This window comes from Podarcis bocagei (genome assembly GCF_964188305.1).
Source record: "Podarcis bocagei genome assembly, chromosome: 16".
In the NCBI taxonomy this organism is placed as follows: Eukaryota; Metazoa; Chordata; class Lepidosauria; order Squamata; family Lacertidae; genus Podarcis; species Podarcis bocagei.
The window spans coordinates 29,035,221-29,060,611 of NC_138142.1; the positions used below are offsets into that span (position 1 = coordinate 29,035,221).

Genomic DNA, 25,391 nt, shown 5'->3' on the forward strand with positions numbered 1-25,391 from the left:
TGTCACTGCATTCTCAGGGTTCAAACTTCTTTGAACCTGTTGCACAATAAACTTTGGTCTACAGCTATTTGCTCCGGTTGGTGGCTGGACTCCTTCCTTTATTCCGCAGGGACCCGCGGGCGAGCTGGGTGAATGAGCAGCCTCGCACCTAGATTTTTCCGTAACACCAGATAGAGAGAGTGCGGGTGTAGATGGCAAGGGGAAAACGCTCAGCACTTTCTCAGGGACACTGTTATTTGCCTGCATAGCCCGGGACCATTTTTACGTACTGTGGCACTAACAAAAATGGCACATTTTTCTTGTAAACCGCTTTGCAGGTTGGTTGGTTTCTTGTTTTACAATCAAGCAGGCAGCAGCGTGCACGAGCCTACAGGCGCCTGAGCCATCGCGTCACTTCCAGGAGAGATGCATGGCTTTGGCTCCGGCACACTGCAGGCCCTGCAGTAAGTGCTGCCCCCAACAGTGTGGCACCTAGTGTGTCCCCACCCCCCTTAGCTACGCCTCTGCAAGCAGGATATAAATTATATGAAATGAATACGAAATAAATAAATACAGCATGCATACCCTTCAACATTTCTCTGATAAAAATAGGGATGTCCTATTCCACAACAACAATACAAAAAAATATTACTTATACCCAACCCATCCAGCTGGGTTGTCCCAGCCACTCTAGGTAGCTTCCAACATACATAAGAAACATAAGAAAACTATACAGAGCTGCCTTTAGAAGTCTTCCAAAGGTTGTAAGGTTGCTTATCTCCTTGGCTCAGGAGGTCACATAATTCCATACCCTCCAATATTTCGCTGGTGAAAACCGGAATGTCCTAAGGAGAAAAGCAGGACATTTCAGCATCAAATCAGAAACCGGGACAGCTGTAAATCCAGGACTATCCCTGGAAAATAGGGACACTTGGGAGGGTCTGCAGTGGCTGCAATCAAAACAAAATGAGGCACCATGGAGTTCAATCCATGCTTCTCTTGCCAAGATCAAATTCGATGTCAATGTGTATGGCTTTGGATCAACTGCATCCCTTATTATTAAAAACAAAAAAGGCAGAAAAGTTACTAGTCCACATGACAGCAAACAAGGACTAAAAAAACATGAAGGCTAGTGCCCACTTCTGCAAATTATCCTGTCCTGAAAAGACCCCTCTGCAGAAAATGGGGAGGCTTGCCTAATGATAATTGGATTGATCAAAGCACTATGGAATTTTACTCAAGATAGCCAAAGTTATTTAATAAAGGGGGAGGGGAGTCATTACTAAATGTCATTATAAAACAAGCAGCACCCCAGTATGAACAACAGTAATAAAACATAAAGCAGACACAAACTTTCAGGCGCACCAGGAATTTAGATATGCAGAGCTCAGGTGAAATTCGAAGAACATCACATAAATTCCACTCAAGGCACTTTTCAAAGGTGAGGGTGGCAGCTTTGGAGCAATATTTGAGGAAGATAATCCTATCAGGACCAGGAGACTCTCCTCCAAGACAATCCTGCTGTGCCCATTCCCCTCACCTCCCTCTCTCTCCTGCTGCTCTTAAACAGCTGGGTTGAGGGTGCTGATGCCTGAAACATGCGCTTAGAGGGACAGCCAAAGCAAAGGTGCATCGCACAACCAAAGAGGCACCCTCAGGATCTTTTGCAATTGGGACGGCAGCCCAGACATAATTTAAATAAAGTAAATCAATCAATCAATCAATCAATCAATCAGTCAATCAATCTATGACAAGCTTGGGAGTCTTCGGTGAGGTATTGATCAAAAGCTTTTTGAAAGTCTGAGTACACAATGTCAACCAGATCCCTTCTTTCTATAGGCTTGTTTACACTCTCAAAAAACTCAACTTGCTCTTGCAGAAGCCATGCTGGTTCTGCTTCAGCAAGGCTTGTTCTTCTACATGCTTGGTTATCTTAACTATGAGAACCCTTCCTGTCAATTTCTCATCAAGCTAATCTCCCCTGGATCCCTTTTTAAAAATTAGTACTACACTGGCTACCTTCCAGTCCTCAAGCACAGACGCTGACCTTAGGGACATTTTTGTTAGAAGATCAGCAAAGAGATCTGTCCTATCCCTTCTGCTGTGGTGCAAAGAGCCCAACCAACTTCTCTGCCATCTCTTCCTCCTCCTTTAGCACACCTTTGACTCCTTTGTCATCCAAAGGTCCAACTACCTCTCTAGCCAGTCTCCTGCTGCTACTACTAACAAATTTAAATAAAAAAGGTAAAGGACCCCTGACTGTTAGGTCCAGTTGCAAACGACTCTGGTTTGCGGCGCTCATCTCGCTTTACTGGCTGAGGGAGCCGGCATACAGTCATGTGGCCAGCATGACTAGGCCACTCAGCATACAAAAATGCCGTTTACCTTCCCACCGGAGCGGTACCTATTTATCTACTTGCACTTCATGCTTTCAAACTGCTAGGTTGGCAGGAGCAGGGACCGAGCAACAGCAGCAAGCCCTAGGCTCTGTGGTTTAACCCACAGCACCACCCACACATTTAAATAGTTCTCCTCGAATTCTTTTTTAAAGTATCCAAGCCAAATTTGGCCAAGCCAAATACTTCAGAGGAAATCAAAGCCAAACATTGGAAGGTGGCTGGGGCAACCCAGTCAGATAAGCAGGGTACAAATAATAGAAATGTTGTTGTTGTAATTCCACAAGAACAACAGCCAGAAGGTCCACACCATACATTTAAAGTGACTCCCGCCCAAGTATCCTGTTGTTTTCCCATCCGATTCCCAGCACCCTTAACAAACTACAGTTCCCAGAATTCTTTGGAGGGTGTCAGGCACTTTGAATGTGTGTTAGGTGTTGATGTGGATGTGCAACTTCCACTCGCTTCACACCTGTTCTCCACCAGCCTCAATTGCTCATCCACACCGGCTCATTCACTACATTACTCTGCATTCCGCGCAAACTCAGCCACGCTTCCAACCAGCTGATTGTCCCAGCCAGGCGCTGCTTGGCCACAATTGGAGGGGTCTCTATGGGTGTCCAATAGGGACGCAGGTGGTGCTGTGGGTTAAACCACAGAGCCTAGGACTTGGCGATCAGAAGGTCGGCAGTTCGAATCCCCACGACGGAGTGAGCTCCCGTTGCTCGGTCCCTGCTCCTGCCAACCTAGCAGTTCGAAAGCACTTCAAAGTGCAAGTAGATAAGCAGGTACCGCTCCGGCGGGAAGGTAAACGGCATTTCCGTGCCGTGTTCTGGTTCGCCAGAAGCAGCTTAGTCCTGCTGGCCACATGACCCAAAAGCTGTACGCCGGCTCCCTTGGCCAATAAAGCGAGATGAGCACCGCAACCCCAGAGTCGGTCACGACTGGACCTAATGGTCAGGGGTCCCTTTACCTTTTACTATGGGTGTCCAGCTTTGCTCTCAAGCTCTTTGGAAGAGAAGTCCCACTTGCAGGCAAAGGCATCTCACCATCTTTGAATGCAAAGCTCCCGAGCTCTTTCATTGTGGAAGTCCTTTCAGAACACTTGGGGTTTTTACAAGGCTATTTGGCCATCCAGCACAGTGGCTTTCAAAACTCCCCTGCCCCTGCCCAACGTCCACCGTGGGAGCCTCAGTGGACCACTTGATAAACTTTAAAATGTGCTGCTCCCCCCCCCCCATAGCACTATATGGATTATTGGTTTGGGGGTTGTGGGTGGGTTTTGTCTTTTCCCACTGCTTGAATTATGCTTTTTTATCTGCAGTCACCTGCTCTGGGACCTTCTGTTGAAAAGAGAGCCAGGAAGACAATAAATCACAATGGCGATAAGTGTACTGTCAAATGAGCATAATATTTTTTCCATACTGCATTAAATGAGAGGAAAAATAAAACAGCCTGCTCGTCAAAGCCAGCACCGCATTGAGAAAATCACTTTCTTTAGTCCAGAGAAAAGGCCTTTTAGTGGGTAAGTTTTCAGAGGAAGAATTGTAGATTGTACCAAGGCTGTGTGATACAAAAGCCGCAGGCTGAGGACAGAACCTTCCCAACCTGTTTGATAATCCAACCCTGATGAAAACAGTCTCAGTTTCCATTGTTAGGAAAATAGATCAAACAAACACGAGGCCAAGCACGGATATTATCTAGTCTTCCACTGCCTTCCACCAGACCACATGAATGGAGCTCGGGGGCCACCGGTGGTCCATCATGCTTGGTGTTATAAGAATTTTAAGGTGTATATATATATATGATTGATATATATATATATGGTAAATGTTCATAACTGCACATATAAACCACATGTCTGAAACCCCACAAAGAAAGTCGTGAAACCATTTTGTTCCTCCCAAATTGACCTCAAATATTTCTCTGCAAGGTCAAGGAAAATGGAAAAGCCTCCCCATTCTCTTTTTGTTAACAAATCCTGTCTTAAGTGTATGTCTGTGTATGAATAGGGTGAGTCTGTGACCTGGCTAAGTATTTATCATTACAAAAGACTGGCCAGGCTCCCCAGGTAATCCAATCAAGTGACCATTAACAGGTGACCTGCCAGACAGGAGATAAACAACGCACTCAGATTTCTGTTGTAGACCACCTTTTCTATGATATAGGTATGATGTATCTGGGGGGTGGTCTTGGGCTACACCCCTTCTGAGATGTATGTATGATGTTTCTGGGGGTGGTCTTGGACTCCAGGGCGGGCTCTATACGGGCTCTTGGATTCCCCATAAGGGAAGAAGGGCAGATTTTGTTTACAACATCGGTCATAAGAGCAGAAAGAGACTTCTGGATCAGGCCAAAGGGGGCCCATCGAGGCCAGCATCCGATTCTCACAGTAGCCAACTGGATGCTCCAATGGGAAACTCGCATGCAGGATCCAAGCACTAGGGCATTCTCCTCTCCTGTGGCCTCCAGCAACTGGAATTCAGAAGCATTGCTGCCTCCAACTGTTTGGAAAATGTCTCTAGTCCACTCTGACTGAGAGCAGCTAGCCAGTGTCCTTCCTAATGGAAGATGACAGGGATCTTCTGCATGCACTCCATGCGCAAGAAGAGCATAGCTGCACTAGCTCTGTACTTAGGAGGCAGACCATAGCTCAGTGATAGAGCATCATACTCTCCAACATTTCTCTGATGCATATAAAGGTAAAGGGACCCCGACCATTAGGTCCAGTCGTGGCCGACTCTGGGGTTGTGGCGCTCATCTCGCTTTGCTGGCCGAGGGAGCGGCGTACAACTTCCGGGTCATGTGGCCAGCATGACTAAGCCGCTTCTAGTGAACCAGAGCAGCGCACAGAAACGCCATTTACCTTCCCGCCGGAGTGGTACCTATTTATCTACTTGCACTTTGATGTGCTTTCGAACTGCTAGGTAGGTTGGCAGGAGCAGGGACTGAGCAATGGGAGCTCGCCCTGTTGTGGGGATTCGAACCACTGACATTCTGATCGGCAAGTCCTAGGCTCTGTGGATAATTAAACAGTAAGCATTTAAAAACTTCCCTATAAAGGGCTACCTTCAGGTGTCTTCTAAAGGTTGTAGAGTTACTTATCTCCTTGGCTCGGGGGTTGCAAAACTCCACACCCTCCAGTATTTATCCAATGAAAATTCTAAGGAAAAGCAGGACATTCTGGGATCAAATCAGAAACCAGGATGGTGTCTGTAAATCTGGGACTGTCCCTGGAAAAATGGCACACTTGGAGAGCCTGGAGCATCCACTCTGCATGCAGAAGGGTCAGTTCTTGGCACTTTCTCTAGGTAGGGCTGGGAGAGACCTCCCCACCTGAGACCCCCAGTCAGTGCAGACAATACTGAGGTCGATGGACCAAGGATTTGACAGCTTCCAATGCACTGAGATCTGCCTCACTCTGCTGCCCTGAAATGACATTCAAAATCTGCCCCTGAGGCTGCCACTCGACTTAATCAGGCAGCTGGCGGGTTGGGGAGTTGTCTCAATCGAGAGCCTCTTCTTTTACAGTAAGAACTGGCCCCCACCAGTCTGCACACAGCAGCCAGTGCCAACAAAACCCAGATCCCTGTCTGTTCCCACACCCCACACACTGCAGAGAAGGACAGCAGAGCCTCTGCTCCTGGCAGGACCACAAGGTGGGTCAAAATTCAACAGGTATGGCCTTTTCAAGTAGGAAAACTCCATAGGGGTGGGAAGAAACGCCTCTTTGAATTTCTGCCTGTTAACATATATCATCTTAGAATGATAGAATTGTAGAGTTGGATGAGGCCACAAGGGTCATCTAGTCCAACCCCCTGCAATGCAGGAATCTTTTGCCCAACATGAGACTCAAACCCACAATCCTGAGATTTAAGAGTCTCGTGTTCTACCGACTGATGATTTATTTCTCCAATTTGTAGACCACCCTTCACCCCATCAGTGTGATGCCAAGATATTATTGTTTCCAACAATAAGCACATATACAAAATTAATACATCAAATATAACAGTTATTAATAACAGCCCAATTAATAAAAAAAGCAATAGAATAACAGCATGAAATCAATAAAGCTGAAGTGGTTGCACATTTCCCCTTTTCAAACGCCTACTCGTTTGAAATTTGAGTGAGCCACAGAGTTTGAGCCCCACCGGCTCCTGTTTTTCCAAAAAGGCAGCCCTGATTTTGTTGGGTACATTGGCATCAGAGGAAAGAGAGCCAGGGATATGTACTTGGAACAACCTAGCAAGGGAGCCCCGCACCCAACCCTGCTCCATGTGCCAGAGGGGAGCCCCAGCTGAGGCAGCATCTCAGCCCCACTGATGGACACAGCAAGTGAGTTCAGTAGCCGAGTGAGTTCAACAGCAGGGCCAGGAAGCCAGGACAGACTGCTCTTCCCTTCCCCTCTTTGTTCTAACACGTAGGTAAACTAATCTGATGAATTACAGAGAATAGATATGCAGGTAGATCGCCAGCAGAGGTGGGGAGGGTTTCCAGTGTATTGCACAGAACATGTACAGCTATCTGCCTGCTGGACAGAATTTATGGCTGGCTGGGTGTGCCCCAAGTTGCAATGAGCTGTTGGCCCTTGGGGGATGTGCGTGTTTCTTTGGGGCCTAGGTGGCTGACCTGCAGCAGCTGGGAGACAAGATGTTGATGATGGGGATATGATCTCTGTTTTCTGCTCCCCAGACGAGAGAGTGTGCTTGGAGAAGGAGGGTCTCAGGGGAAAAGAGGGGTTCAGGCTGCAGAAGAGGGAACTGCTCCCTTAGAAGAAATACATTCCTTGGGGAATGAGCAGTTATCCTCCAGGTCACAGGGAAAATCTGGTGGTGGGTGATTCAATCATAGAGAGAGAGATAAGATGGGTGTGTTATGGCCACAAGGTGCCTTGCTTGCTTGGTGCAAAAGTTACAGGTGTTGCCTGTCACCTAAGTAGCCTGGAAGTTAGTCCTGGGGAGGAGTCAGTGGTTGTGGTGCATGTTGGCATCAATGACAGGGGGAAATGTAGTCGCAAGGTTCTGGAAGCCAAAGTTAGGTAGGATGCTGAAAGCCAGGACCTCCTAGATGGGTTTCTCTGAAATGCTGCCAGTTCCACATGCATGTCCAGGCAGGTAGATGCAGCTCTGTGGTCTCAATGCATGCATGAGGCCATGGTGTCAGGCAGAGGAGTTTGGATTTGTCAGGCACATTCTGGGGCAAACTGGTCCTGTACAAAAGGGATGGGCTCCACTTGAACTGGGATGGAACTAGACTGCTGGAGCTTAATATACAAAGGTGGCAGAGAAGCTTTCAAAACATGCATAGGCAAACTAAGGCCCGAGGGCTGGATCCGGCCCAATCACCTTCTAAATCTGGCCTGCGGATGGTCCGGGAATCAACGTGTTTTTACATGAGTAGAATGTGTCCTTTTATTTAAAATGCACCTCTGGGTTATTTGTGGGGCATAGGAATTTGTTCATTTTTATTTTTATTTGCAAAATATAGTCCGCCCCCCCCCCCCAAGGTTTGAGGGACAGTGGACCGGCCCCCTGCTGAAAAAGTTTGCTGACCCTTGTTTTAAAATGATTGACAGGGGGAAGCCAACAGGAGATGAGGATGGTCCAGTTGGGAACAAATCTCCCCCTGGTCCCTGCCTGACTGGAAAAAAAATGATGAAAATTGAAGCGGTGAAATTTAAGCCTTGAGCTAGGTGTTGTGAGTGCAGGGGCTCAGAGTGGCAATTTAGAGAAGCCAAAACATTGCAGGCCAAAGCACAAGTGCCACTTGAAAACAGAGATGGTACCCAAGTGTTTATACGCTAAGGCTAGAGGCCTCCAGACCACGATGGGCGAAGTGCTTGAGGACAGCATCATTACAGTGGGCTTGGTGGAAACCTGGTGGAATGGAGAGAACCAGTGGATCACAGCTATCTCTAGATATAAACTCTATATGAAGGACAGCGAGGACATGCCAGAGGTGGTGTCACCCTGTATGAGAAAGCACTAAGTCCAGCAAACTAGAAGTCCCAAAAGGGGCGAAGAATTACCAACGAAAGAGGAATGGCAGATGAAATTAATGGACTATGCAGAATTAGACAAGATGAGAGGAAGGATTCGAAACCTGCGGGATCAGAGATTCTCAGAGGACTGGAGTAAATACGTGAACTATCTGAAAAGCAATTGTAATCAACAGATTACGCTAGTAGGATTGCAATAAGTTTTGTAAGGAGGACTATGTGAAATATTGCAGAGAAAAGTATGAAGAGAACTATTAGTGAAGGACTATTAAAAGTAATAGTGAAATTAATGAAATGCAGCTTAAGTGATAAAGATTGAAAAATCTTCAGATTTGGTTGATGGAAGTCCAAAACACTGAATAAGATGAGAAAATATGTTGTCTGTTTTTTTTGACATTTCATATAAAAATTAATAAATATATATATATATATATTTTAAAAAAAGAAGTCCCGAAAGGAGCAGACTTCTCCACAGAATCGTTGTGGGGAGCAATACTGGGCCCCAAAAGTAATTTGGTACTGGGGTTGTTCTATTGTTCTCTGACCACAATGCCCAGTGTGATCTTGAGATGAAGAATGAAGGAAGCAGCCAAGAGAGATGTTGTAGTAGAGGGTGAATTCAATCACCCTCACATTGACTGGCTACCTAAGTGTCCCAATCATGACAAAGAGGTGAAATTTCATGATACCCCAAATGACTGTGCCCTAGAACGGTTAGTCATAGGGCAGAGGGGTGGCCGGGGTGTGTGGCCCTGGAATTAAATTTAAGTGGCACCCAGAATCTGGTGTGAGATGCAAGTGATTGGAAACAGTGCCCACAGTGCCCAGAAAATGCAAAACATTCACATTTGACTTCAAAAGAGGAAGCTTCTCAAAAATGAAAGGATTGGTTAAAACAATGTTGAAGGGCAAAGTCTGGAGGATCAAATGTTTCCACAACGCTTTGGGGGTTGTTCAAAACCACAATAACAGAAGCTCAGCTAGAATGTATAATGCATATCAAGGAAGGTACTGCCAAGGCCAAGAGGGTGTCAGAGGAGCAGAGTCAAAGAAGCTATTAGAGGCAAGAAGGCTCCTTCAGAAAATGGAAGTCTTGTTCAAATGAGGACAACGAAAAGGAACATAAACTTTGGCAAAGAAATGCAAGCAGACAATAAGGGTTGCTTACATCATGAATTTGATGAAAATATTGCTCAAAGCAGAAAGACAAGCAACGACAAAAGATTAGTAGCAAGAGACTAGTTAGAGAGGCATTTGGACCTTTGGATGACAAGAGAGAACATGGTGTGCTAAAGGAAGACGAGGAGATTACACCTAGAAGCTGAATGAATGCTTTGCATCTGTCTTCCCTGTGGAAGATATAGGGCAAATTTCTGTGCCAGAGCTAACTTCCTAGGGAAGGAAGTTGGAGGGACTAGGGCAAATAATGGTGACGAGAGATGAAACTCTAGGCCTCATTGACAAATTAAAAACTGACAGATTAATCAAGTCTGGATGGCATCAACCTGAGAGTTCTTAACAAACTTAAATGTGGCACTGTTGATTTTTTCAGAAACATATGTCAGTTGTCCCTAGGATCAGCCTCTGTATCTGAGGACTGGAAAGTAGCCAATATAATAACATTTTTAAAAAGCCCCAGGAAGGATCCTGGAAATTACAGACTGGTAAGCTTAATGTCTGTTTTGGGGAAATTGATGCAAAGTACTGTTAAAGCTAGAATTACCTAGGTATAAAGAACAAGTTTGGTGCAGTATGGCTTCTGCAACTCTCCCTAACCTAATAAGGGTTCTTTGAGAGTGTTAAAATATATATAGAGATGATCCAGTTGACATTGTGTACTCAGACTTTCCAAATGCTTTTCACAAAGTACCCCATGAAAGACTCTTGAATAAGAGGTGATGTTGTCTTTATGGAGCAGGAACTGGAAAATTAACAGGAAGTAGAAAGTAGGAAAAATGGACAGTTCTCCCAAGGGAGGGCTGTAGAAAATGGAGTCCCCCAAATATTAGTATTTGGACCCGTGCTTTTTCACTTATTCATGAACAACCTAGAGTTAGTGGGGAGTAGTGAGGGAACCAAATCCACTAATGATACCAGGATGGTTAAAACAAAACAAAAAAAGAGGTTCTGAGGAGCTCCAAAATTCTGCTCATTCTCTTCAGACTGCGTGGATGGGTAGTGAAATGGCAAATGCAATTCAATGCAAGCAATTGTAAAGTGATGCACAGTGAAGCAAAAACATTCCTAGCTTCCCATATGCGCTCATGGGGTCTGAGCTAGCAGTGACTGACCAGGAACAAGACCTTGGGGTCATAGTGGATAGCTGGATGGAGCTGTCAACCCAGTGTGCAGCAGCTGTGAAAAATGTGAATATCATCATGCTAGGGTTTAGGGAAAGGGATTGAAAATAAAGCTGCCAAGATCATGAGGTCATTATGCAGATCTATATGGTGCAACCATGTTTGGAATAAAGCATTCAGTTCTGGTTGCCTCACCTCAAAAAGGATATTGCAGAGCTGGGTATAGTTTAGCGAAAAGGTGACTAAGAGGGGACATAATAAGAGGGGCATAAAATTATTGATGGTGTGAAGAAAGTGGATAGAGAAACATTCTCTCTCTCTCTCATAATACTAGAACTTGGGAACATCTGATGAAATGGAACATTGAACAGACAAAGTACATTCTTCACACAGTGCATAGTTAAACTATGGAACTCCCTCCCACAAGAAGTTGTGAGGGCCACAAATTTAGATGGCTTTAAAAGAGGATTGGACAAATTTATGGAGGAAAAGGCTATTGGTGGCGACTTGCCATGATGACTATGTCCTACCTCCATTGGTGGAAGCAGTAGGCTCTTGTTATATGAATTCTAAGCTGTCATAAATAAAATGCACATGTGTAAGTGTGCAAGGTAAACAGACACACATATATATATAAGTGCATAAACCACATGTCTGAAATAGTAGAGAGCAATACAGCATCCATATTTAGCCCCTAGTCAAGCTCAGAGCCCCCCTAAAGTCACTATCAGCAAATTCTTGATAGGTCGCCCCTCTGCGAACCATTTGAGATGTGTATGTGTTGAATGGCCTAGCTGACCTGTCAAAAGAGCAGATATCTATGCAGGAATGAAAAAGGCCCTTGACAATGAATTCTGGAGTCTAGGTATTCACCATTTCAAAAGGATGCTTTAGACAAGCCAGGAGCAGCCATAATCAGGTGTTGTCAGGCATACAGATTGGCAGGCTTGTAAATAAATATGTTGGAGTAGCATGAACTCTGAGCATTATCTGATTCACACATGCAACCCATTTTGTGGGTTTGGGGGGTGTCTTTCCATTACAGAGGTGGCCACTATCTGAGGGTTTAAAAATTGTAACACGCTTTTGTTCTCTGCTCCTCACCTCCTTGCAAGGGGAAGAAGGAGACTCTGTTGCAACAGAGGAATAAAGATCAAAAGCATCAGCTTGCCCTGTTTCCTTGGAAATCTCTGTTTGCATCTCTGACTGATAGAGGACCTGAGAGACACAACATCTCTTAATGGGGAGTGGGGCTGTAAAAGCCAACCCCAATTTTCTTACACGCTCTGAATACCAGTTGCTTGGAAATGCACGAGGGGAGGGTGTAGCCGCTGTGCGGGTCCTGCTTCCAGGATTCCAACTGCGGCGTCTGGTTGGCCACTGTGAGAACAGGATGAGTCCCCTTCATCCTGATTCAGCAGGGCTCTTCTAGTGTCCTTACTCCAAATGCTTTGGAGAATAGAATAGCTTTTAGTTGCCAGTGGAAAACCCATCAGGGTCTCTGCCATCTAAGCCTCTGGAGGAAGGGCATTCCAGAGTTGGTGGGGCCACCACAGAGAAGGCCCTCTCACACTTCACCTCACAGCAGGCTAAGTCCACCCAGGGGATGGTGGGAAGGTCACAGCAGACCCAGAGAAAGAAAGAAAGAAATGATGGTGACCCAAGATCCAATTGGTAGGTCAGCAGACACCAGGTTGCACCAGGAATTATGGGGTGCATTGTGTGCCTTCAGGCAAGTAATTCTCTGCCAGCCTCAGTCCTTCTGTATGTGAGATGGGAATAGCTCTAAATGCTAGCAAGAAGATTCCTCAGAGGGATGTTCTGAGAATAGGCAAAGTAAAAGATATCAAGCTACTCTCACATTAAAAATGCTATATACAAGGAATAAAGAGGATTGCTCTCTTAATAGATTTACAAGGCCCTTTCGCCTGGTGGACACAGAAATATAAATTTAATCTTTGAGGCTGCAGAAAGACCCTCAGCTCTGCTCTTGGCACAGCCCAGAAGGCCTCTCTCTCTCTCTCTCTCTCTCTCTCTCTCTCTCTCTCTCTCTCTCTCTCATGACAAGATCAGCTTTTAAAGCCAGTTTGCAAGATTAGGTTCAAATCCACACCAGCAAAACACACACCCCAACCCTCCTCCAGCACAAATCACATTTCAGGTACCCAGGAAAAAAAATTCAATTATAGCCAGCCGAAGGGCTTGTTTTGTGTATTTTCTTGCTGCAGGGAGAGAAATTATTCATGTAAAATTTATCTGGGCCAACACTTTAAACCATTCGGTAAGAGGACAAAGCAGCCTGAGCCCACAGAATGACATGCCTTGGAGGGGGGGTAGGCGGTGGTTGCCCCATCCTGAGGTATCCATTTGTCACAGTGGAGGTTTTGTTTTATCATTGGGTGGGTGGGTAGGGAGAGAAGCGGCAAGGCAGGCTGTGAAGGAGGAAAAAGCAACATAGGGTGGGGAGTCCTTTTTTTATATAGGAAAAACCAGCATCTGCACACACACACAATCTGGAATGAATTAAAGGAAGTTGAACTCTAATGTGAACATTGCAAGTGGATGATAAGGAACTCCAGCAGAAAGAGGAATTCTCAAGAGCTTTGTGCTGCCGTTTCTTTAAAAAAAAAAAACCTGAAGTGATAACGCCTTCCTCCAGCGAAATATTCCAAAGGGAAGCTCTGTAAACTATACAGCAGAAAAGTGTGTGTGTGTGTGTGTGTGTGTGTTTGGAGAGAGAGTAAGAGCACACAAGAAAGAACCTTTTCAGAGAGATAGCTCCTCTGCCTGAACCCAAATTTTGCAAGTGGAATTGGCACACATTCTCAGGCTGGCTTGGGACATCCTGGTGTGCAGGGACTCAGCCACCCATTCATTAACACGGGGCCTGATCCATCACAAACGTCTTCTGCATGCGCCTAAGTGAAGCCAAGCGTGAACTTGTGGGGCTTCCATTTATTGCTAAGGGGGCTTTGCAAGAGAACTCCTCATGCTTGATGCCTGTTTGACCACTCTTAAGAGAGCCCAGAATGTGCTGCCTGGCCTTGCCCACACCCCAATAATCATTTCAGTCCGTTTCCCTCATTGGTGGGGAGATGAAGGGGCCTGCCCTGTAGTTCTATGCAGTCACCGCAAACAGGTGCCATTTCTTTAGCAGCTATTTAATGCCCACCATCTGTAATTAGAATAACATGCAGAGTCCAGCCAGGGCTTTGGGGCAGAGGATCAGGGCTCCACTCAGCAGAAGGAGAATGACACCTCCACTCCATACAGCAGGGATGGCTGAACACATTTTGGAGAACTAACCTGCACATCTAAAGTGGAGGGATGTCAGAGCATTAAGTCCTGATTCAAAAATTACTTTGCTTGACCATTGCAATGGACTAGATGGGCCATTGGCCTGATCCATTAGGCTCTTCTTATGTTTTCTGCACTGCAAGGGGAGCGGGTTGGATTAGAGACCCTTGGCGCCTCTTCCAACTCTGCAATTCTATCTCTTTGGAGGCAGGCCACTGACACTCCCTTTTTCCCATGGAAGAAACATAGCAAACATGCCTAGGAGTTATATGAAAATTCTTCTGATGTTCCAGGCTTGGGTGGAATAATCCCCTGGTCCAATTTCAGGTTGTCAAGAGCAGGCCCTGAGCAGTGACTCCACATCCCTGGCCAAATTAATGTTGAACTGACTCAGAGCAAGAAGGCCCAATCCTGGCATAAGACATGGGAAGATGCCTTTGACCAAGTCAGACCAGTGGGCCATCGAGCTCATGAGGAGGCAAGTTTGTTGGACATCAACTCCCATCAGCTCCTGCAGCCAGCATGGCCAAGGGCAAGGGCTGATGGGAACTGTAGTCCAGTGACATCCAGAGGCCCAAGCCTCTGGATCAAGTTTAATACTCTCTACAGTCAGTGGCTGGCATTGACTCTTACGCAGGGGTATTTCCCAGCCCTGCCTGGAGATGCCAAGGACTGAGGCTGATCCCTTCTGCTTGCAGGACATGTGCCCCATCACAGGTCTCCTCACCTCCAGGCAGCTGAGGATACCTTTTCAGTGCACTCCTTGAGAGCAGGTACTGGGCCTGTAAATAACACATAAAGTGGACTGATTTGAGGCATTTGTGTCCTGCTGCCTCTCCGGGTGGAGCTGCAGAGAGAAACATGGTGGGCACCAAACTCCCTTTGGAAGGCAGGCAGGCAAGTAGGCAGTCACCATCCCATAGCAGGCTGACATTCAGAAATAGCTCTTCTCTTCCTAGTGCATGACAAATTCCAAGTGGCCCTTGAAGGACGTTGTTGGATGAACCTTCTGGCCACATGCAGAAGATCCCACCAAGCTTAACACCTACCTGATAGCAACTAACAGCGTCAGCTTGGCTACCTTCTCCCACTCCATAATGCCTGCTGTGTGTCTTTGTGTGCTGCCCACACAAAAGCAGGTGGTATGCAGAGGGATATCTGTGCAAACCTCCAACAGGTTGCCGCCTCTCAGTTCCTCTGTTCCACAAAGTGGGGATAATAATCACTTCCTTCAAAAGCCCAGCAAATTCTAAATAACAGACCAAGAGCCAGTGGCTTGCATGCTTTCTGTAGGGCGGGAATGGGGTATATCAGAGACCTGAGCAGCCTTAAGCAAGTCCTTATCCCTGTCACTGAATAGTAGTGTGAGAAGGGACTCGAAGGGCCATCTAGTCCAACCCCCTCTCTCAGCCACCCTTATGAAGATACAAGAATATGATACAAGAATCGGAGAGCACCCTGTTATGCCGAAAACATTATTTGGGATGTTAAAGGATATTATTGACTGATCTGACCACTACGATGCTTGGCCGGCAGAGGGTCCCTTAGGCATGGTTGGTCCTAACAGGGTGCCCCAATTTCTCACAGCAACAGGAGATCCCCCTAAGCCAGGAGCAGTCCCCTCCCAGTGTGAACAAAGCGAGCCTATCACATGGGAGGGAGCCCATCCTCTCTCTTCTCCAAGCCCAGTGGCATTGCACCCAGCAATGCATCCAAGGCTGTTCTCTCCCCTCCAGAAAGACTCCTGTCCTGGAGCCCCCCTCCCTGCTGCCCAGGCACCTCCTCCCCTCCCCGGTGCTTGAGCCTGGCCAACATCCCTGGGGCCAAAGCGCTGAGACTGCAGCATCAGGTGTGCCGAAGGAGAGCCCCACACCTGAGCCGCTGTAAGTACCTGCCCTCCGCCCTCCTCCTCCTCCTGGTTGTGTCATTTTTCTTCCTGGTGCTCCTCTGGAAAACATATTTGTCATGCTTCTCTCCTCTCCTCTCTGACTGGAAGCTGGTGCAGCTCAAAGATTTTTCTTGGGCTAACAAATATCCCTTTGGTTTCTTAATAAAAATTAATTAGCACCATTGAATATGATGGCTTTCCCCTTTGGAGGGAGCTGATTTTCCCAGAGAGAGAATCATGTGGCGGTTTTATTTATTTGCAAGGAGGGAGGTGGGGATTTCTGAGCTTCTCCTTCTTCTTTTAATCCTAAAGAAAAGACCCTTGTGAATAAAAGCAAATCGCCAGCAGATTTTATAAAAAAATTGTGTGTATATGTGTGTGTGTTTATTCAAGGCAACTGTGACACTCTTTGCCAATCTCTCTCTCCCGAAATGTCCTCCCCCTTAAATTCGGACATGATATTGCCATTGATGTTGTGGTAGGATCTGATTGGGGGGCAGAAGCACACAAGAGAGAGGTAATCCACAATACCAAATTAATAATATAAATGTCTGCAACACGCCAAGGGAGAAGGACCAGCCAGACAATCCTCCTTTGGCGGCGGCTAAGGCAGGACCTGTTCTCAGAGCCCCCGCTTCTCTCCCAACCCCAGCCCTTCCCAAAGGAGCCAATGACCCCCCCTTCTTTGCAATCAGCCCCCTTTCCCTCAAAACCCCCCTCGCCATAAGAGAGGGAGGGAGCTTCACGCCGCATGACAAAGGCTTGTGCAGGGGCTGTTTTGCAGGGATCCATTTCTGTGTGTGTTGGGGAAAGGATGGTTTCTGCACACAACGCCTCCTTTTAGCTTCCCACCCCACCGCCACGCAAGCCCCCCACCAACATTGCCTCGCGCACACCCCGATAGAAGACCATTCCTGCAAAGCACAGATAGAGAGGGTGCCAGACATACGTGGAGCTGGGAATGGGGGTGGAAAGAGGGTTGTAAGCAGAGCAATCTGAGGGTGTTGAGATCCTTCCACACACAACACAACCCAGCGCCTTGAAGCCGGGGGATACTTCGGCAAGCACCACGAGAAGACCATTTTTCATTGATCCTCGGAGCCTTCCCTGCCCCCCCACCCGCTAGACAGCACATTGCACTCGTTTAGCAAGGCTCCTCTGCACACACACAACACGGTGGTGTCAGAAAGGGAGCCTTGTCGGGGAAAAGCGCCCACAAAATGCCTCTCGGTATCCTTTCCAAGGCAAAAGAAACGCCAAGATGCCAGCTCCCTCTGCCCCGGGGCGGGGGGCAAAGCTGATTTTCAACACCAAATATTAATACTTGCTAACAAAGGCTCTCCAGGCTGAGGCAGGCTCAGCTCACTGGCGGCGAGTAAATAATGAAGCAGAGCTAAACGGGGATTGCAGATTTGCTGCTGCCATCGAATAATGCCGCCGCCGCCGCTGCCCAGATCTCAGAATTCGGAGTTTCGGTGGGAGGAGGAGGAGGCATGCTGACAGTGCCCAAACCAACCTCCAGGCATCCGAGATCTGAGATTATTTTATTTGCACCAACAGGATACAGCCCCAGACTTTGGAAGTGGAAAACCCGAATATCTGGGTGGAATTGGGGCGGGGAGGGGGAGAGGAGCGGCTTGCAGAGGAAAGACCGTCCAAAGGGCATTATCACCATCATCATCATCACCAAACAACAACAACAACAACAAAAACCCCACCGGGGCATCTCAGATGTCAAGCCCCGCAAACTGGCGGCAGCCGACAGATAACCTCAACCTTGGGAGATAAGGAGGCGGCGTGATGGACAACAAGCACTCTTCCTCCCCACCTCCCAGCCCGCCGCCCTCCCCGGGGTTATCTATGGCGAGAGACGCGCGTCGAGGCGAGGTTTGGGGAAAGGGCGACACTTCACGACCAGCGCCCCCTCCCCGCGGCCGCCCCAATGTCCCCGGCTCGCCTCCTCTGCCCCTCCAACCCTCGTCTTAGCAAGATCACCCCCCCCACACACACACGCAGCCCCACACCTCCAGTTCAAAGAGAAAGCTGGGCGAGGACACCCCCCCATTGAGCTGGTACCGCAGCCCCACTCCCTTCCCCCAGACTTGGCACCAACGAGGTGTGTGTGTGTTTGTGGGGGGGGGGGTATCCTGGACGCCGCCTTGGCCCCAGCCCACACCCTGTCCAAAGAGGGGGCCCCTCTCCCTTCCCACCCCACAGCGCCATAGGCTGCGAGGGAACCCCACCCCGCTTCTCCCTCCCTCCTCCCCCCACCGCAAGGGCGCAGCCTCGGGGTACCTGCTGGCGGGAGGGAGGGCGGGAGGCGATGCGGCGGCGGTGGCGGCGGCGGCCAAAGACAATGGCCGGGGCTGGTCCTGCCTTCGCCCGCCTCCTCCTGGGGCCGAGGGCTGCGCAGGAGGAGATGCCCGAGGAGGATGGAGAAGATGCAGGAGAAGATGCAGGAGAAGATGCGCGAGGCGGGGATGCAGGAGGGTCCGGGAGCGGCGGCGGCAGCGGCAGCAGCAGCAGCGGAGGCTCCGCCACCTCCTCCCGCCTCCGCCTCCGCCTCCTCCAAGCGCCGCCCCGGCTCGGCCCCTCCCTCGCGCCCTCCCTCTCTGCCAACCAAGCGGGGGACCAGGCCGGGGCCCCGGGTCTCCTGCACCCCACCCGGGAGGGACACCCGCGCAATTCAGCCTCCTCCTCTTCCTCCCCCGCCCACAGGGCTCCGCCTTTCAGATGGGGGGGGGCGGGAGGCGAAGGTGAACAATGAATGCAGCAGCCACCAAGGCTGCTGCTCCTTGGAAGGGGGGGCACGCTGGCTGGCTGGCTGAGAGCGAGACTGTTTTGGCTTCCCTGCCCAAGCTCTAGGGGTTCTCAAGTCCCGGCTGGGGGTCACGACCTTTCCCCCCCTAGAAGCCCCAGTGGGGGGGGGGGACGGCTCGACAAAAATAGGTCCATTTGTTTACTGAGTAGACTTTCGGACCCCTCCCTTTTCATCAGCCACAAAGCAGGTTCCAACATACCAATGCCATTATCGTCTGAAATTTAAAAGCATAAAACACAACATCTGCTCAAAGGCATCCTTTGTTCGTTGTCAAAAACTCTTATTATTTATTTTGCCAATTTATCATACTGGTCACCTTGTTCCAAGGAGCAGCATGGGCAGCATACATGGTTTCTCCCCTCTCCCTGCCACCACACACACACACACACACACACACACACACACACATCAATTTCATCTTCCCAAGAAGCCTGCAAGGTAGGCCAGAGAGACAGAGAAGGGAGCAGGAAGCTGCATTTTTTACTTCACAACGTTAGTCGCACAGCTCAGTAATGCCCCCACCAACAGGCTGAGGTTCAGGGTGAGCGCTGGATTTGAGGAGTCCCTAGCTAGGCAGCGTGTCCTCTGGTGGTGTCCCCTCCTCCCCCGGCTTGCTGGTTCTGCTCCAAGTGATGTCACCCAGCTGAGTCTCTCCTGATCGCCTAGAAGACACTGTAACTCGCCTCCAGTGACTAGGCCAAGCATAGGAAGTTGCTATCTTTAGAGTCAAGGCATTGTTCTGCCTAGCTCAGTAGGGTGATGAGCAGGGGGCATTTTCTGGAAATGCCAGCAGGGATTGTACCTGGGGCAAATGCTCCTCCACTGAGCAAGGGCTCTTCCTTTTTAAAGAGGGACTGGCCCAAGGTCACCCACGGCCACATGAACCTGGATCTCGCTGGTCCCAGCCCAACATGCTGACGAACACACTGCACTGACTTTCTTCCTGTCGTTTCCTTTTGGAACCGATCCCTTGGCACAGATTAAACATTGGCTTCTCCATTTCCAGGCTGACAAGCTCTCTTGCAGTGGGATTTCCACAGAACAGGAGATCTTCACAGGTGCAGCTCATAAATGTTTATTTGGCAGGACCAACCTCAGCCTGCCCTTAGCCATCCCCCACCTGCCTTCCTTCTTTCATACAACCAGCTCAAGGGGTGGGAAACCCAGCTAGCTGCTGCTGCTTCCTCCTCCTCCTCCTCCTCCTCCTCCTCCTTGTCATAGAATCATAAAGTTGGAAGGGGCTCCAAGGATCATCTAGTCCAACCCCTTGCAATGCAGGAAAATCAATGAAACCATACATGACAAATGCTCATCCAACCTCTGCACAGTCTTAGTATTGTCCTTGCAGAACTCAGCAAGAGGGGAGGAGGAGGGCAAAACTATAATGAGCTGGATCTGTCTGTCATTGCCTCTGGCTCCTCCCACAGGAAGGAGCAAAGCATCCTTGGCTAATCCACACGAGTCAAAGCTGCAATGATAAAGCTGCTGAGCACCCCAAAAGGGACAGGAGGACACCTCAGTCAGGAAAGGAGGAAGCTGCCTTGGACAGATTCATGGAGGACTCCCAGCTATGATGGTTGTGCTCTGCCTGCATGGTTGGAGTCAGCAATGCTTCTGAAGACCACTTGCTGGAAGCCACAGGAGGGGAGAGGGCTCTTGTACTCTGGTCCTGCCTGGGGGCTTACCATTGAGACAACTGGTTGGCCACTGGAGAACAAGATGATGGGCCACTGACCGGATCCATCAGGGCTCTCCTTGTGTCCACATCCTGGTCCCTATAGTTCATTGCATTGTCTCCCCCCCCCCCAGGCAGGGGACGTTCTCAGCCATTCTTGGAGATTCCAGGGATTGAACCTGGGACCTTCTGCATGTGAAGCAGGTGTTCTGCCTCTGAACAGCAGCCCCCTTCCCCAAGAATCAGTGCAAAATGTTGAGCCCCAACTAGCCCCTTCACCAATACACAAGGTGGCATTTGTCTCTTCTCTGACGAAAACTCAAGGGCAGCAGCAGCGGGGGGGGGGGGGCGGTTTCTTTTCCATTTACACCACCTCTCTTCCTCCTCCTTCCTCCAAGGGTAGACATCTCATACCCCCTTTTACTAGCTTCTGCCCCCTCCATTTCCCTACTTTCCTGGGGAAACTTTGCCTGGTCCCTTCCAGAACAGAACCCTGGTACCTGGGAGGATGAAAGAAATTTCGCTCTTATGTAAGTTCCTGCAACTGATTTCAAGTTCTATTTCAAGTGTGAGGATTAGTTAGACAATACCATTTTATCTTTCATTTCAAAGCAAACTCATATTTATCTCCTTCATTTTACTCTTGAGTTATTGAATAAATACCTCAAATTAGAAAGCTGGATTTGAGCACCAAAGCTTTAGCTGCCTGGTGGATTTCACCCATGCCAGCTGTTTAACAAAACTTAGTTGCTGGAAGGAGCCTTGGCTTAGGTCTGTCTCTTTCCCATTTAAAATGTCCTAAATCTGAATGCCCATCATTGAATCATAGAGTTGGAAGGAACCCCAAAGGTCCTCTAGCCCAACCCCCGGCAACGCAGGAATCTCAGCTAAAGCATCCCTGACAGATGGCCACCCAGCCTCTCCTTAAAAACCTCCAAGGAAGGAGAATTCACTATCTTCCAAGGTCGTCCATTGCAGTAAGGTATAAAAATGTGGGCTGGGGTGTGCTATGGGGTGTGGGGGGGGGGTGCATAAATAAAGGACACGTTTAAAAACACATTTTAAAAATACCTCCGGGAGGCAAAAGACAGAGTTTATTTATTCATTATGAGCCAGCGGCCAGCGTGGTGTACTGGTTAGAGCATGGGTAGGCAAACTAAGGCCTGGGGGCCGGATCCAGCCCAATCGCCTTCTCAATCTGGCCCGTGCACGGTCCGGGAATCAGCGTGTTTTTACATGAGTAGAATGTGTCCTTTTATTTAAAATGCATCTCTGGGTTATTTGTTGGGCATAGGAATTCGTTCATATATTTCTCCCCCAAAAATATAGTCTGGCTCCCCACAAGGTCTGAGGGACAGTGGACCGTCCCCCTGCTGAAAACGCTTGCTGATCCCTGGGTTAGAGTGTCAGACTAAACAAGGGGCCTCTTTTCATCTCCTCCAGTCTTGGGTTCATACCATAAGAAGCACTGTTCCCCAAGGCAAGTTCCTTCTGCCTCTGGCCCAGCCCACGACTGGCATATAACACACGACACAGAACCTAAGAACCTTAGAAGAGCCCAGATGAATCAGGCCACAGGAGGCCCCGTCTAGTCCAGCATCCTAGATGCATGCTCAACCCGAGCATGAGAGCAACTCCCCCATCTTCTAGCTTCCAACAACTGGGACTCAGAAGTACTGCTGCCTCTGACGATGGAGGATGAACCTCAGGAGAGCCTTAAATTCGGATCAGGCCAGTGGCTCATCTAGTTCTCACAGGGCCCATCAGATGCCCCAGGGGGAAGCCTACACACAAGCAGGATTTGAACAAAAGAGCCCTCTCCCCTGCGTTGGTTTCCAGCAAGTGTTATTCAGAAGCATTGAAGGCAGAGAATGGCCATCATGGCTACTAACCATCGATAGCCCTCTTCTCCACATTGCTCTTGCCTTGCTGCCTTGCTGCCCCCTCCCTAAAATCTCACCACAATCTGCCGCCTGCCTGGACAGGCTGACCAGCTCAGTTGTCATTTGCATGAATGCAGCATGGAGGGCTAATGCAATATTGATCCCTGGGAGCCCAGCCAACAGCTGACAGTGGCAGGAGATGATTGGAAACGGGGGAGGGGGAGCCGGTACAGGACTGAAAGGGAAAGGACAATGGGAGCTGGAAGAAATTGCTTGTGTGTGTGCGTGTGCGTGTGCGTGTGTGTTTAGAAGCTTGCTCTGTGCCAAGCTGATATAGCGGCATCTTTGAAGCAAGAAGCTGCCCCAGACCCGTTAAGTTCTCCCATCCTGCCACAGCCAAATCAAGGTTTGAGTAGCTTCCCCAGGTGGCATATCTTAAAGACTCGCTGAGCCCCTTGTCCAAATGGCAGGGCTGGCCACCTGTCCATCAGCTGCTCATCACACATCCTCAGCAAACAGGTGAGCCTCAGAATGGGGCCAGCAATATTGCAGGTGGCTCAAGGAAGTGAGCCAAGCCACTTGTTGCCAGTGATGGTGTGGTGGGGTTATGGGGGGTGGCTTTTGAGCTTTGAGTGTTGCGAGCCTGATTGCCAGCCAAACATCCCCACCCAAAAGGAAGCTTTACTGGGTGTCAGTCCACACCAGCAAATTTCCTGTCTCAAGCTGCAAGAATGTCCCATGACACCCCTCCAAATGGGTGGGAAGAAGAGATGTGGGTGTCATCTGGATGTTTTGGACTACAATTGCCATCAGCCCCAGCCAGCACTTCCAGAACCTTAATAGAATAGAATAGAATAGAATAGAATAGAATAGAATAGAATAGAATAGAATAGAATAGAATCATAGAGTTGGAAGGCACCCTGAGGTCCAACCTTTTGCAGTGCAGAAGTATGCAGCTGTCCCTTATGGGAATTGAACCTGCAACCTTGGCATTAGCAGCACCATGCTCTAACCAACTGAGCTATCCAGCAAAGACTCTGTTGAGACCCTCAGCCACAGAATATCCTGCACCTTCATAGAATCATAGAATCATAGAGTTGGAAGAAACCACAAGGGCCATCGAGTCCAACCCCCTGCCAAGCAGGAAACACCATCAGAGCATATGGTTGTCAAGCCTCTGCTTAAAGACCTCCAAAGAAGGAGACTCCACCACACTCCTTGACAGCAAATTCCACTGTCAAACAGCTCTTACTGTCAGGAAGTTCTTCCTAATGTTTAGGTGGAATCTTCTTTCTTGTAGTTTGGCTCCATTGCTCTGTGTCCGCTTCTCTGGAGCAGCAGAAAACAACCTTTCTCCCTCCTCTATGTGACATCCTTTTATATATTTGAACATGGCTATCATATCACCCCTTAACCTCCTCTTCTCCAGGCTAAACATGCCCAGCTCCCTTAGCCGTTCCTCATAAGGCATCGTTTCCAGGCCTTTGACCATTTTGGTTGCCCTCCTCTGGACACGTTCCAGTTTGTCAGGGTCCTTCTTGAATTGTGGTGCCCAGAACTGGACACAGTACTCCAGGTGAGGTCTGACCAGAGCAGAATACAGTGGCACTATAACTTCCCTTGATCTAGATGCTATACTCCTATTGATGCAGCCCAGAATTGCATTGGCTTTTTTGGCTGCCGCGTCACACTGTTGGCTCATGTCAAGTTTGTGGTCAACCAAGACTCCTAGATCCTTTTCACATGTACTGCTCTCAAGCCAGGTGTCACCCATCTTGTATTTGTGCCTCTCATTTTTTTTTTGCCCAAGTGCAAAACTTTACATTTCTCCCTGTTAAAATTCATCTTGTTTGTTTTTGCCCAGTTCTCTAATCTGTCAAGGTCATTTTGAAGTGTGATCCTGCCCTCTGGGGTGTTAGCCACCCCTCCCAGTTTGGTGTCATCTGCAAATTTGATCAGGATGCCCTTGAGTCCATCATCCAAGTCGTTGATAAAGATGTTGAATAAGACCGGGCCCAAGACAGAACCCTGTGGCACCCCACTAGTCACTCTTCTCCAGGATGAAGAGGAACCATTGATGAGCACCCTTTGGGTTCGGTCAGTCAGCCAGTTACAAATCCACTGAGTGGTAGCATAGTCAAGACCGCATTTTACCAGCTTCTTTACAAGAATATCATGGGGCACCTTGTCAAATGCCTTACTGAAATCAAGGTAGGCTATATCCACTGCGTTCCCTTCATCTACCAGGCTTGTAATTCTGTCAAAAAATGAGATCAGGTTAGTCTGACATGACTTATTTTTCAGAAATCCATGCTGACTATTGGTGATCACAGCATTCCTTTCTAGGTGCTCACAGACTGTTTGCTTAATGATCTGCTCCAGAATCTTCCCTGGTATTGATGTCAGACTGACTGGGCGGTAATTATTTGGGTCCTCTCTTTTCCCCTTTTTGAAAATAGGGACAACATTTGCCCTCCTCCAGTCTGCCGGGACTTCGCCTGTTCTCCAGGAATTCTCGAAGACGACTGCCAGTGGTTCTGAGATCACATCTGCCAGTTCTTTTAATACTCTTGGATGCAGTTCATCTGGCCCTGGAGACTTGAGTAGATGTATCCCCAATTCTGCCTTGAAATTGGGGTGAGGGGTCTTTGCTCTGGGTAATGTTTCTCAGAGTACAGCCCCTGGTCCTATATCAAATGCTAGAATGGAGTTTTATTTCTTCCTAAGCCTGAACAGGATGGAGAGTGATGTGTGTTTATTAAAATGAGACTGGCAAAAGCCCAGTTGCTCAGTCATCCCAAGATCGAGAATACTCTCACGTTACCCCAAGAGTTCCTTGCACACCTCTCTGAGGCTGCTCCAATCAAACATGCTTCAGAATTGGGAATCTTAAATATTTAAACATTTCCTGGATTTGTAGGATGGTGAGGGTGATGTCACCGTGAACCAACTACATGTCCAAAGCTTTCAGGACTTTCCTGCCAGAAAAATCCACCACATTTTCTGCTCCCCTGTCGCTGCAGGACTAGAAAGATCTCACCTAGAAGATGACATTTCACACCCAGACCAGGCACGAGGCCACCTGCACAATTAGCAATTGCAAAGATGGTGCTTGTTTTAAAAGTAAATGGCAGATTCAGAGCCCTCAATTTGG

The 25,391-nt window shown here is 48.4% G+C and overlaps 1 protein-coding gene across 27 annotated transcripts in view; it reads right to left on the bottom strand.

The window, feature by feature from the left end:
* NRXN2 (neurexin 2) overlaps positions 1–18,554 on the bottom strand; it is a 355,283-nt gene extending 336,729 nt beyond the window's left edge. For 14 of the 27 annotated variants that reach the window (XM_081173994.1, XM_081173993.1, XM_081173986.1 and 11 more), the window contains exon 1: positions 18,154–18,549. The gene's annotated coding sequence lies outside the window, so the exon portion shown is untranslated. Of the gene's footprint in view, positions 1–18,153 lie in introns of all 27 variants that reach the window. The other 13 variants (XM_081174008.1, XM_081174004.1, XM_081173998.1 and 10 more) reach the window with 3 other exon arrangements.
* Between the last annotated feature and the right edge of the window lie 6,837 nt (positions 18,555–25,391).